Below are 15,112 nucleotides of genomic sequence, written 5' to 3'. Positions count from 1 at the left end.
ATGGTTTATAGAAACGGCCGGTTGCCGTCCTGATGGTTTATAGAAACGGCCGGTTGCCGTCCTGATGGTTTATAGAAACGGCCGGTTGCCGTCCTGATGGTTTATAGAAACGGCCGGTTGCCGTCCTGATGGTTTATAGAAACGGCCGGTTGCCGTCCTGATGGTTTATAGAAACGGCCGGTTGCCGTCCTGATGGTTTATAGAAACGGCCGGTTGCCGTCCTGATGGTTTATAGAAACGGCCGGTTGCCGTCCTGATGGTTTATAGAAACGGCCGGTTGCCGTCCTGATGGTTTATAGAAACGGCCGGTTGCCGTCCTGATGGTTTATGGAAACGGCCGGTTGCCGTCCTGATGGTTTATGGAAACGGCCGGTTGCCGTCCTGATGGTTTATAGAAACGGCCGGTTGCCGTCCTGATGGTTTATAGAAACGGCCGGTTGCCGTCCTGATGGTTTATAGAAACGGCCGGTTGCCGTCCTGATGGTTTATAGAAACGGCCGGTTGCCGTCCTGATGGTTTATAGAAACGGCCGGTTGCCGTCCTGATGGTTTATAGAAACGGCCGGTTGCCGTCCTGATGGTTTATAGAAACGGCCAGTTGCCGTCCTGATGGTTTATGGAAACGGCCAGTTGCCGTCCTGATGGTTTATGGAAACGGCCGGTTGCCGTCCTGATGGTTTATGGAAACGGCCGGTTGCCGTCCTGATGGTTTATGGAAACGGCCAGTTGCCGTCCTGATGGTTTATGGAAACGGCCAGTTGCCGTCCTGATGGTTTATGGAAACGGCCAGTTGCCGTCCTGATGGTTTATGGAAACGGCCGGTTGCCGTCCTGATGGTTTATGGAAACGGCCGGTTGCCGTCCTGATGGTTTATAGAAACGGCCGGTTGCCGTCCTGATGGTTTATAGAAACGGCCGGTTGCCGTCCTGATGGTTTATAGAAACGGCCGGTTGCCGTCCTGATGGTTTATAGAAACGGCCGGTTGCCGTCCTGATGGTTTATAGAAACGGCCGGTTGCCGTCCTGATGGTTTATAGAAACGGCCGGTTGCCGTCCTGATGGTTTATAGAAACGGCCGGTTGCCGTCCTGATGGTTTATAGAAACGGCCGGTTGCCGTCCTGATGGTTTATAGAAACGGCCGGTTGCCGTCCTGATGGTTTATAGAAACGGCCAGTTGCCGTCCTGATGGTTTATTGAAACGGCTGCTGCAGACATGTTGCTGAAACCAACCAGTAGGTGGAAGTCTGATCACACATCGCTGTGTAATGGATCCACACATCATATGATGTACATCCCAGTTTTTTACACCGCTACTAGTTAAATATACAAATGAAGGGGTGTGGCCAACATGCTGGAGTGTTTCTCTTCGACTACATCTGCAGCACTGAAAGCAAAAATTGATCCAAAACCTGATCAGATACTAGATAAATTCCTCAAAGTTTCAACGAGTGGACCGGTTCTGCAGATGAGTTCAGTGCAGATATGAACGTCCCAAGTCTCTCAGCAGGACCTGCTCCAACGTGGCCAAGGTCCTTTTTCCTCACACGGCAGCAGCTAATCTTGGCAACGCCAGGCTGCGCCTGATCCATCTTCTGCCGCTTATCCGGGTCGGGTCGTGGTGGCAGCAGCCGGACTAAAGAAAATAAAGCGTAACCGTGGCGATGCTTCACCTGGAATATGTCTTAATCCCAAACATGTTCTGTTTCATGTTTTCTGTTGCTTTTTACAGCAAAAACATGCAGAATCATCCCATTATTTTCCTGTAAAAACACTAAAGTGCACGTTGTCAGATTCATCAGACTGAGGATCCCACTGCGGGCTGATCTAAACACACACAGGAATTAGCAAGAAAACACTCCGCGGGGTTTCTGGCACGACACAGATCAGCTGAAGACCACGGCTCAGGAGGATCTGAGGATGCTTTGGAATCCTGCAGGTGTGACGGGAACATGGAAAATTCGTGGGAAACCTCCCGTCTGAACGGGACGTAGAGTAAAAACAAACCTGTCTGAACGGGACGTAGAGTAATAACAAACCTCCCGTCTGAACGGGACGTAGAGTAAGAACAAACCTCCCGTCTGAACGGGACGGAGAGTAATAACAAACATCCCGTCTGAACGGGACGTAGAGTAAAAACAAACATCCCGTCTGAACGGGACGTAGAGTAAAAACAAACCTCCCGTCAGAACGGGAGGGAGAGTAATAACAAACCTGTCTGAACGGGACGGAGAGTAATAACAAACCTGTCTGAACGGGACGTAGAGTAATAACAAACCTCCCGTCTGAACGGGACGTAGAGTAAAAACAAACCTCCCGTCTGAACGGGACGGAGAGTAATAACAAACCTGTCTGAACGGGACGGAGAGTAATAACAAACCTGTCTGAACGGGACGGAGAGTAATAACAAACCTCCCGTCTGAACGGGACGTAGAGTAAAAACAAACCTCCCGTCTGAACGGGACGGAGAGTAATAACAAACCTGTCTGAACGGGACGGAGAGTAATAACAAACCTGTCTGAACGGGACGGAGAGTAATAACAAACCCGTCTGAACGGGACGTAGAGTAATAACAAACCTCCCGTCTGAACGGGACGGAGAGTAATAACAAACCTCCCGTCTGAACGGGACGTAGAGTAATAACAAACCTCCCGTCTGAACGGGACGGAGAGTAATAACAAACCTCCCGTCTGAACGGGACGTAGAGTAATAACAAACCTCCCGTCTAAACGGGACGTAGAGTAATAACAAACCTCCGGTCTGAACGGGACGGAGAGTAATAACAAACCTCCCGTCTGAACGGGACGGAGAGTAATAACAAACCTCCCGTCTGAACGGGACGGAGAGTAATGACAAACCTCCCGTCTGAACGGGACGGAGAGTAATAACAAACCTCCCGTCTGAAGGGGACGTAGAGTAATAACAAACCTGTCTGAACGGGACGTAGAGTAATAACAAACCTCCTGTCTGAACGGGACGTAGAGTAATAACAAACCTCCTGTCTGAACGGGACGTAGAGTAATAACAAACCTCCCGTCTGAACGGGACGGAGAGTAATGACAAACCTCCCGTCTGAACGGGACGTAGAGTAATAACAAACCTCCCGTCTGAACGGGACGTAGAGTAATAACAAACCTCCTGTCTGAACGGGACGTAGAGTAATAACAAACCTCCCGTCTGAACGGGACGTAGAGTAATAACAAACCTGTCTAAACGGGACGTAGAGTAATAACAAACCTCCCGTCTGAACGGGACGTAGAGTAATAACAAACCTCCCGTCTGAACGGGACGTAGAGTAATAACAAACCTCCGGTCTGAACGGGACGGAGAGTAATAACAAACCTCCCGTCTGAACGGGACGTAGAGTAATAACAAACCTCCCGTCTGAACGGGACAGAGAGTAATAACAAACCTCCCGTCTGAACGGGACGTAGAGTAATAACAAACCTCCCGTCTGAACGGGACGTAGAGTAATAACAAACCTCCCGTCTGAACGGGACGTAGAGTAATAACAAACCTCCGGTCTGAACGGGACGGAGAGTAATAACAAACCTCCCGTCTGAACGGGACGTAGAGTAATAACAAACCTCCCGTCTGAACGGGACGGAGAGTAATAACAAACCTCCCGTCTGAACGGGACGGAGAGTAATAACAAACCTGTCTGAACGGGACGTAGAGTAATAACAAACCTCCCGTCTGAACGGGACGTAGAGTAATAACAAACCTCCCGTCTGAACTGGACGTAGAGTAATAACAAACCTCCCGTCTGAACGGGACGGAGAGTAATAACAAACCTGTCTGAACGGGACAGAGAGTAATAACAAACCTGTCTGAACGGGACGGAGAGTAATAACAAACCTCCCGTCTGAACGGGACGTAGAGTAATAACAAACCTCCCGTCTGAACGGGACAGAGAGTAATAACAAACCCCCCGTCTGAACGGGACGTAGAGTAATAACAAACCTCCGGTCTGAACGGGACGCAGAGTAATAACAAACCTCCCGTCTGAACGGGACGGAGAGTAATAACAAACCTCCCGTCTGAACGGGACGTAGAGTAATAACAAACCTCCCGTCTGAACGGGACGGAGAGTAATAACAAACCTGTCTGAACGGGACGTAGAGTAATAACAAACCTCCCGTCTGAACGGGACGTAGAGTAATAACAAACCTCCCGTCTGAACTGGACGTAGAGTAATAACAAACCTCCCGTCTGAACGGGACGGAGAGTAATAACAAACCTGTCTGAACGGGACAGAGAGTAATAACAAACCTGTCTGAACGGGACGGAGAGTAATAACAAACCTCCCGTCTGAACGGGACGTAGAGTAATAACAAACCTCCCGTCTGAACGGGACAGAGAGTAATAACAAACCCCCCGTCTGAACGGGACGTAGAGTAATAACAAACCTCCGGTCTGAACGGGACGTAGAGTAATAACAAACCTCCCGTCTGAACGGGACGTAGAGTAATAACAAACCTCCCGTCTGAACGGGACGGAGAGTAATAACAAACCTCCCGTCTGAACGGGACGTAGAGTAATAACAAACCTCCCGTCTGAACGGGACGTAGAGTAATAACAAACCTCCCGTCTGAACGGGACGTAGAGTAATAACAAACCTGTCTGAACGGGACGTAGAGTAATAACAAACCTCCCGTCTGAACGGGACAGAGAGTAATAACAAACCTCCCGTCTGAACGGGACGTAGAGTAATAACAAACCTCCCGTCTGAACGGGACAGAGAGTAATAACAAACCTCTCGTCTGAACGGGACGTAGAGTAATAACAAACCTCCCGTCTGAACGGGACGTAGAGTAATAACAAACCTCCTGTCTGAACGGGACGGAGAGTAATAACAAACCTCCTGTCTGAACGGGACGTAGAGTAATAACAAACCTCCCGTCTGAACGGGACGGAGAGTAATAACAAACCTCCCGTCTGAACGGGACGGAGAGTAATAACAAACCTCTCGTCTGAACGGGACGGAGAGTAATAACAAACCTCCCGTCTGAACGGGACGTAGAGTAATAACAAACCTCCCGTTTGAACGGGACAGAGAGTAATAACAAACCTCCCGTCTGAACGGGACGGAGAGTAATAACAAACCTCCCGTCTGAACGGGACGGAGAGTAATAACAAACCTCCCGTCTGAACGGGACGGAGAGTAATAACAAACCTCCTGTCTGAACGGGACGTAGAGTAATAACAAACCTCCCGTCTGAACGGGACGGAGAGTAATAACAAACCTCCCGTCTGAACGGGACGGAGAGTAATAACAAACCTCTCGTCTGAACGGGACGGAGAGTAATAACAAACCTCCCGTCTGAACGGGACGTAGAGTAATAACAAACCTCCGGTCTGAACGGGACGGAGAGTAATAACAAACCTCCCGTTTGAACGGGACAGAGAGTAATAACAAACCTCCCGTCTGAACGGGACGGAGAGTAATAACAAACCTCCCGTCTGAACGGGACGGAGAGTAATAACAAACCTCCCGTCTGAACGGGACGTAGAGTAATAACAAACCTCTCGTCTGAACGGGACGTAGAGTAATAACAAACCTCCCGTCTGAACGGGACAGAGAGTAATAACAAACCTCCCGTCTGAACGGGACGGAGAGTGATAACAAACCTCCCGTCTGAACGGGACAGAGAGTAATAACAAACCTCCCGTCTGAACGGGACGTAGAGTAATAACAAACCTCCCGTTTGAACGGGACGGAGAGTAATAACAAACCTCCCGTCTGAACGGGACGTAGAGTAATAACAAACCTCCCGTCTGAACGGGACGTAGAGTAATAACAAACCTCCCGTCTGAACGGGACGGAGAGTAATAACAAACCTCCCGTCTGAACGGGACGTAGAGTAATAACAAACCTCCCGTCTGAACGGGACGTAGAGTAATAACAAACCTCCCGTCTGAACGGGACGGAGAGTAATAACAAACCTCTCGTCTGAACGGGACGGAGAGTAATAACAAACCTCCTGTCTGAACGGGACGTAGAGTAATAACAAACCTCCCGTCTGAACGGGACGGAGAGTAATAACAAACCTCCCGTCTGAACGGGACGGAGAGTAATAACAAACCTCCCGTCTGAACGGGACGGAGAGTAATAACAAACCTCTCGTCTGAACGGGACGTAGAGTAATAACAAACCTCCCGTCTGAACGGGACGGAGAGTAATAACAAACCTCCCGTCTGAACGGGACGGAGAGTAATAACAAACCTCCCGTCTGAACGGGACGTAGAGTAATAACAAACCTCCCGTCTGAACGGGACGTAGAGTAATAACAAACCTCCCGTCTGAACGGGACGTAGAGTAATAACAAACCTCCCGTCTGAACGGGACGTAGAGTAATAACAAACCTCCCGTCTGAACTGGACGTAGAGTAATAACAAACATCCCGTCTGAACGGGACGGAGAGTAATAACAAACCTGTCTGAACGGGACGTAGAGTAATAACAAACCTGTCTGAACGGGACGTAGAGTAATAACAAACCTGTCTGAACGGGACGGAGAGTAATAACAAACCTCCCGTCTGAACGGGACGGAGAGTAATAACAAACCTCCCGTTTGAACGGGACGTAGAGTAATAACAAACCTCCCGTCTGAACGGGACGTAGAGTAATAACAAACCTCTCGTCTGAACGGGACGTAGAGTAATAACAAACCTCTCGTCTGAACGGGACGTAGAGTAATAACAAACCTCCTGTCTGAACGGGACGTAGAGTAATAACAAACCTCCTGTCTGAACGGGACGTAGAGTAATAACAAACCTCCTGTCTGAACGGGACGTAGAGTAATAACAAACCTCCCGTCTGAACGGGACGGAGAGTAATAACAAACATCCCGTCTGAACGGGACGGAGAGTAATAAAAAACCTGTCTGAACGGGACGGAGAGTAATAACAAACCTCCCGTCTGAACGGGACGTAGAGTAATAACAAACCTGTCTGAACGGGACGGAGAGTAATAACAAACCTCCCGTCTGAACGGGACGGAGAGTAATAACAAACCTCCCGTCTGAACGGGACGTAGAGTAATAACAAACCTCCCGTCTGAACGGGACGTAGAGTAATAACAAACCTCCTGTCTGAACGGGACGTAGAGTAATAAATAAACCTGTCTGAACGGGACGGAGAGTAATAACAAACCTCCCGTCTGAACGGGACGGAGAGTAATAACAAACCTCTCGTCTGAACGGGACGGAGAGTAATAACAAACCTCCCGTTTGAACGGGACGGAGAGTAATAACAAACCTCCCGTCTGAACGGGACGGAGAGTAATAACAAACCTCCTGTCTGAACGGGACGGAGAGTAATAACAAACCTCCCGTCTGAACGGGACGTAGAGTAATAACAAACCTCCCGTCTGAACGGGACGGAGAGTAATAACAAACCTCTCGTCTGAACGGGACGTAGAGTAATAACAAACCTCCCGTCTGAACGGGACGTAGAGTAATAACAAACCTCTCGTCTGAACGGGACGTAGAGTAATAACAAACCTCCCGTCTGAACGGGACGGAGAGTAATAACAAACCTCCCGTCTGAACGGGACGTAGAGTAATAACAAACCTCCCGTCTGAACGGGACGGAGAGTAATAACAAACCTCCCGTCTGAACGGGACGTAGAGTAATAACAAACCTCCCGTCTGAACGGGACGTAGAGTAATAACAAACATCCCGTCTGAACGGGACGTAGAGTAATAACAAACCTCCCGTCTGAACGGGACGTAGAGTAATAACAAACCTCCCGTCTGAACGGGACGTAGAGTAATAACAAACCTCCCGTCTGAACGGGACGTAGAGTAATAACAAACCTCCCGTCTGAACGGGACGGAGAGTAATAACAAACATCCCGTCTGAACGGGACGTAGAGTAATAACAAACCTCCCGTCTGAACGGGACGTAGAGTAATAACAAACCTCCCGTCTGAACGGGACGTAGAGTAATAACAAACCTCCCGTCTGAACGGGACGGAGAGTAATAACAAACATCCCGTCTGAACGGGACGTAGAGTAATAACAAACCTCCGGTCTGAACGGGACGGAGAGTAATAACAAACCTCCCGTCTGAACGGGACGTAGAGTAATAACAAACCTCCCGTCGGAACGGGACGTAGAGTAATAACAAACCTGTCTGAACGGGACGGAGAGTAATAACAAACGTCCCGTCTGAACGGGACGTAGAGTAATAACAAACCTCCCGTCTGAATGGGACGTAGAGTAATAACAAACCTCCCGTCTGAACGGGACGTAGAGTAATAACAAACCTCCCGTCTGAACGGGACGTAGAGTAATAACAAACCTCTCGTCTGAACGGGACGTAGAGTAATAACAAACCTCCCGTCTGAACGGGACGTAGAGTAATAACAAACCTGTCTGAACGGGACGGAGAGTAATAACAAACCTCCCGTCTGAACGGGACGTAGAGTAATAACAAACCTGTCTGAACGGGACGTAGAGTAAAAACAAACCTCCCGTCTGAACGGGACAGAGAGTAATAACAAACCTCCCGTCTGAACGGGACGTAGAGTAATAACAAACCTGTCTGAACGGGACGGAGAGTAATAACAAACCTCCCGTCTGAACGGGACGTAGAGTAATAACAAACCTGTCTGAACGGGACGTAGAGTAAAAACAAACCTCCCGTCTGAACGGGACGTAGAGTAATAACACACCTCCCGTCTGAACGGGACGTAGAGTAATAACAAACCTGTCTGAACGGGACGTAGAGTAATAACAAACCTCCCGTCTGAACGGGACAGAGAGTAATAACAAACCTGTCTGAACGGGACGTAGAGTAAAAACAAACCTGTCTGAACGGGACGGAGAGTAATAACAAACCTCCTGTCTGAACGGGACGTAGAGTAATAACAAACCTCCTGTCTGAACGGGACGTAGAGTAATAACAAACCTCCCGTCTGAACGGGACGTAGAGTAATAACAAACCTCCCGTCTGAACGGGACGTAGAGTAATAACAAACCTCCCGTCTGAACGGGACGTAGAGTAATAACAAACCTCCCGTCTGAACGGGACGTAGAGTAATAACAAACCTCCCGTCTGAACGGGACGTAGAGTAATAACAAATCTCCCGTCTGAACGGGACGGAGAGTAATAACAAACCTCCCGTCTGAACGGGACGTAGAGTAATAACAAACCTCCCGTCTGAACGGGACGTAGAGTAATATCAAACCTCCCTACTGAACGGGACGTAGAGTAATATCAAACCTCCCGTCTGAACGGGACGTAGAGTAAAAACAAACCCCCCGTCTGAACGGGACGGAGAGTAATAACAAACCTCCCGTCTGAACGGGACAGAGAGTAATAACAAACCCCCCGTCTGAACGGGACGGAGAGTAATAACAAACCTCCCGTCTGAACGGGACGGAGAGTAATAACAAACCTCCCGTCTGAACGGGACGGAGAGTAATAACAAACCTCCCGTCTGAACGGGACAGAGAGTAATAACAAACCTCCCGTCTGAACGGGACAGAGAGTAATAACAAACCTCGCATCTGAACGGGACAGAGAGTAATAACAAACCTCCCGTCTGAACGGGACGTAGAGTAATAACAAACCTCCCGTCTGAACGGGACGTAGAGTAATAACAAACCTCCCGTCTGAACGGGACGGAGAGTAATAACAAACCTCCCGTCTGAACGGGACGGAGAGTAATAACAAACCTCCCGTCTGAACGGGACGTAGAGTAATAACAAACCTCCCGTCTGAACGGGACGTAGAGTAATAACAAACCTGTCTGAACGGGACGTAGAGTAATAACAAACCTGTCTGAACAGGACGGAGAGTAATAACAAACCTCCCGTCTGAACGGGACGGAGAGTAATAACAAACCTGTCTGAACGGGACGTAGAGTAATAACAAACCTGTCTGAACGGGACGGAGAGTAATAACAAACGTCCCGTCTGAACGGGACGGAGAGTAATAACAAACCTCCCGTCTGAACGGGACGTAGAGTAATAACAAACCTGTCTAAACGGGACGGAGAGTAATAACAAACCTGTCTGAACGGGACGGAGAGTAATAACAAACCTCCCGTCTGAACGGGACGGAGAGTAATAACATACCTGTCTGAACGGGACGTAGAGTAATAACAAACCTCCCGTCTGAACGGGACGTAGAGTAATAACAAACCTCTAGTCAGAACGGGACGTAGAGTAATAACAAACCTCCCGTCTGAACAGGACGTAGAGTAATAACAAACCTGTCTGAACGGGACGTAGAATAATAACAAACCTCCCGTTTGAACGGGACAGAGAGTAATAACAAACCTCCTGTCTGAACGGGACGGAGAGTAATAACAAACCTCCCGTCTGAACACGACGGAGAGTAATAACAAACCTCCCGTCTGAACGGGACGGAGAGTAATAACAAACCTCTCGTCTGAACGGGACGTAGAGTAATAACAAACCTCCCGTCTGAACGGGACGTAGAGTAATAACAAACCTCTCGTCTGAACGGGACGGAGAGTAATAACAAACCTCCCGTCTGAACGGGACGTAGAGTAATAACAAACCTCCCGTCTGAACGGGACGTAGAGTAATAACAAACCTCCCGTCTGAACGGGACGTAGAGTAATAACAAACCTCCCGTCTGAACGGGACGGAGAGTAATAACAAACCTCCCGTCTGAACGGGACGTAGAGTAATAACAAACCTCCCGTCTGAACGGGACGTAGAGTAATAACAAACCTCCCGTCTGAACGGGACGTAGAGTAATAACAAACCTGTCTGAACGGGACGTAGAGTAATAACAAACATCCCGTCTGAACGGGACGTAGAGTAATAACAAACCTCCCGTCTGAACGGGACGGAGAGTAATAACAAACCTCCCGTCTGAACGGGACGTAGAGTAATAACAAACCTCCCGTCTGAACGGGACGGAGAGTAATAACAAACATCCCGTCTGAACGGGACGTAGAGTAATAACAAACCTCCTGTCTGAACGGGACGTAGAGTAATAACAAACCTCCGGTCTGAACGGGACGTAGAGTAATAACAAACCTGTCTGAACGGGACGGAGAGTAATAACAAACGTCCCGTCTGAACGGGACGTAGAGTAATAACAAACCTCCCGTCTGAATGGGACGTAGAGTAATAACAAACCTCCCGTCTGAACGGGACGTAGAGTAATAACAAACCTCCCGTCTGAACGGGACGTAGAGTAATAACAAACCTGTCTGAACGGGACGTAGAGTAAAAACAAACCTCCCGTCTCAACGGGACGTAGAGTAATAACAAACCTCCCGTCTGAACGGGACGTAGAGTAATAACAAACCTGTCTGAACGGGACGTAGAGTAATAACAAACCTGTCTGAACGGGACGTAGAGTAAAAACAAACCTGTCTGAACGGGACGGAGAGTAATAACAAACCTCCTGTCTGAACGGGACGTAGAGTAATAACAAACCTCCTGTCTGAACGGGACGTAGAGTAATAACAAACCTCCCGTCTGAACGGGACGTAGAGTAATAACAAACCTCCCGTCTGAACGGGACGTAGAGTAATAACAAACCTCCCGTCTGAACGGGACGTAGAGTAATAACAAACCTCCCGTCTGAACGGGACGTAGAGTAATAACAAACCTCCCGTCTGAACGGGACGTAGAGTAATAACAAATCTCCCGTCTGAACGGGACGGAGAGTAATAACAAACCTCCCGTCTGAACGGGACGTAGAGTAATAACAAACCTCCCGTCTGAACGGGACGTAGAGTAATATCAAACCTCCCTACTGAACGGGACGTAGAGTAATATCAAACCTCCCGTCTGAACGGGACGTAGAGTAAAAACAAACCCCCCGTCTGAACGGGACGGAGAGTAATAACAAACCTCCCGTCTGAACGGGACAGAGAGTAATAACAAACCCCCCGTCTGAACGGGACGGAGAGTAATAACAAACCTCCCGTCTGAACGGGACAGAGAGTAATAACAAACCTCCCGTCTGAACGGGACGGAGAGTAATAACAAACCTCCCGTCTGAACGGGACGTAGAGTAATAACAAACCTGTCTGAACGGGACGTAGAGTAATAACAAACCTCCCGTCTGAACGGGACGGAGAGTAATAACAAACCTCCCGTCTGAACGGGACAGAGAGTAATAACAAACCTCCCGTCTGAACGGGACGTAGAGTAATAACAAACCTCCCGTCTGAACGGGACGTAGAGTAATAACAAACCTCCCGTCTGAACGGGACGTAGAGTAATAACAAACCTCCCGTCTGAACGGGACGTAGAGTAATAACAAATCTCCCGTCTGAACGGGACGGAGAGTAATAACAAACCTCCCGTCTGAACGGGACGTAGAGTAATAACAAACCTCCCGTCTGAACGGGACGTAGAGTAATAACAAATCTCCCGTCTGAACGGGACGTAGAGTAATAACAAACCTGTCTGAACGGGACGTAGAGTAATAACAAACCTGTCTGAACAGGACGGAGAGTAATAACAAACCTCCCGTCTGAACGGGACGGAGAGTAATAACAAACCTGTCTGAACGGGACGTAGAGTAATAACAAACCTGTCTGAACGGGACGGAGAGTAATAACAAACGTCCCGTCTGAACGGGACGGAGAGTAATAACAAACCTCCCGTCTGAACGGGACGTAGAGTAATAACAAACCTGTCTAAACGGGACGGAGAGTAATAACAAACCTGTCTGAACGGGACGGAGAGTAATAACAAACCTCCCGTCTGAATGGGACGTAGAGTAATAACAAACCTGTCTGAACGGGACGTAGAGTAAAAACAAACCTGTCTGAACGGGACGTAGAGTAATAACAAACCTCCCGTCTGAATGGGACGTAGAGTAATAACAAACCTCCCGTCTGAACAGGACGTAGAGTAATAACAAACGTCCCGTCTGAACGGGACGGAGAGTAATAACAAACCTCCCGTCTGAACGGGACGTAGAGTAATAACAAACCTGTCTGAACGGGACGTAGAGTAATAACAAACCTGTCTGAACGCGACGTAGAGTAATAACAAACCTCCCGTCTGAACGGGACGTAGAGTAATAACAAACCTCTAGTCAGAACGGGACGTAGAGTAATAACAAACCTCCCGTCTGAACAGGACGTAGAGTAATAACAAACCTGTCTGAACGGGACGTAGAATAATAACAAACCTCCCGTCTGAACGTGACGGAGAGTGATAACAAACCTCCCGTCTGAACGGGACGGAGAGTAACAACAAACCTCCCGTCTGAACGGGACGTAGAGTAATAACAAACCTCCCGTCTGAACGGGACGTAGAGTAATAACAAACCTCTCGTTTGAACGGGACGTAGAGTAATAACAAACCTCCCGTCTGAACGGGACAGAGAGTAATAACAAACCTCCCGTCTGAACGGGACGGAGAGTAATAACAAACCTCCCGTCTGAACGGGACGTAGAGTAATAACATACCTGTCTGAACGGGACGTAGAGTAATAACAAACCTCCCGTCTGAACGGGACGGAGAGTAATAACAAACCTCCCGTCTGAACAGGACGGAGAGTAATAACAAACATCCCGTCTGAACGGGACGTAGAGTAATAACAAACCTCCGGTCTGAACGGGACGGAGAGTAATAACAAACCTCCCGTCTGAACGGGACGTAGAGTAATAACAAACCTCCCGTCGGAACGGGACGTAGAGTAATAACAAACCTGTCTGAACGGGACGGAGAGTAATAACAAACGTCCCGTCTGAACGGGACGTAGAGTAATAACAAACCTCCCGTCTGAACGGGACGTAGAGTAATAACAAACCTCCCGTCTGAACGGGACGTAGAGTAATAACAAACCTCCCGTCTGAACGGGACGTAGAGTAATAACAAACCTCCCGTCTGAACGGGACAGAGAGTAATAACAAACCTGTCTAAACGGGACGGAGAGTAATAACAAACCTGTCTGAACGGGACGGAGAGTAATAACAAACCTGTCTGAACGGGACGGAGAGTAATAACAAACCTGTCTGAACGGGACGTAGAGTAATAACAAACCTCCCGTCTGAACGGGACGTAGAGTAATAACAAACCTCCCGTCTGAACGGGACGTAGAGTAATAACAAACCTCCCGTCTGAACGGGACGGAGAGTAATAACATACCTGTCTGAACGGGACGGAGAGTAATAACAAACCTCCCGTCTGAACGGGACGGAGAGTAATAACAAACCTCCCGTCTGAACGGGACGTAGAGTAATAACAAACCTGTCTGAACGGGACGGAGAGTAATAACAAACCTCTCGTCTGAACGGGACGGAGAGTAATAACAAACCTCCCGTCTGAACGGGACGTAGAGTAATAACAAACCTCCCGTCTGAACGGGACGTAGAGTAATAACAAACCTCCCGTCTGAACGGGACGTAGAGTAATAACAAACCTCTCGTTTGAACGGGACGTAGAGTAATAACAAACCTGTCTGAACGGGACGTAGAGTAATAACAAACCTCTCGTTTGAACGGGACGTAGAGTAATAACAAACCTGTCTGAACGGGACGTAGAGTAATAACAAACCTCTCGTTTGAACGGGACGTAGAGTAATAACAAACCTGTCTGAACGGGACGTAGAGTAATAACAAACCTCTCGTTTGAACGGGACGTAGAGTAATAACAAACCTGTCTGAACGGGACGTAGAGTGATAACAAACCTCCCGTCTGAACGGGACGTAGAGTAATAACAAATCTCCCGTCTGAACGGGACGTAGAATAATAACAAATCTCCTGTCTGAACGGGACGGAGAGTAATAACAAACCTCCCGTCTGAACGGGACGTAGAGTAATAACAAACCTCCCGTCTGAACAGGACGTAGAGTAATAACAAACCTCTCGTTTGAACGGGACGTAGAGTAATAACAAACCTCCCGTCTGAACGGGACGTAGAGTAATAACAAACCTCCCGTCTGAACGGGAAAGAGAGTAATAACAAATCTCCCGTCTGAACGGGACGTAGAGTAATAACAAATCTCCCGTCTGAACGGGACAGAGAGTAATAACAAATCTCCCGTCTGAACGGGAAAGAGAGTAATAACAAACCTCCCGTCTGAACGGGACGTAGAGTAATAACAAACCTCCCGTCTGAACGGGAAAGAGAGTAATAACAAATCTCCCGTCTGAACGG

The sequence above is a fragment of the Telmatherina bonti genome (assembly GCF_933228915.1).
Source record: "Telmatherina bonti genome assembly, chromosome: 20".
Lineage (NCBI taxonomy): Eukaryota > Metazoa > Chordata > Actinopteri > Atheriniformes > Telmatherinidae > Telmatherina > Telmatherina bonti.
The sequence above is the reverse complement of the archived record's forward strand: the minus strand, read 5'-3'. Positions refer to the sequence as shown.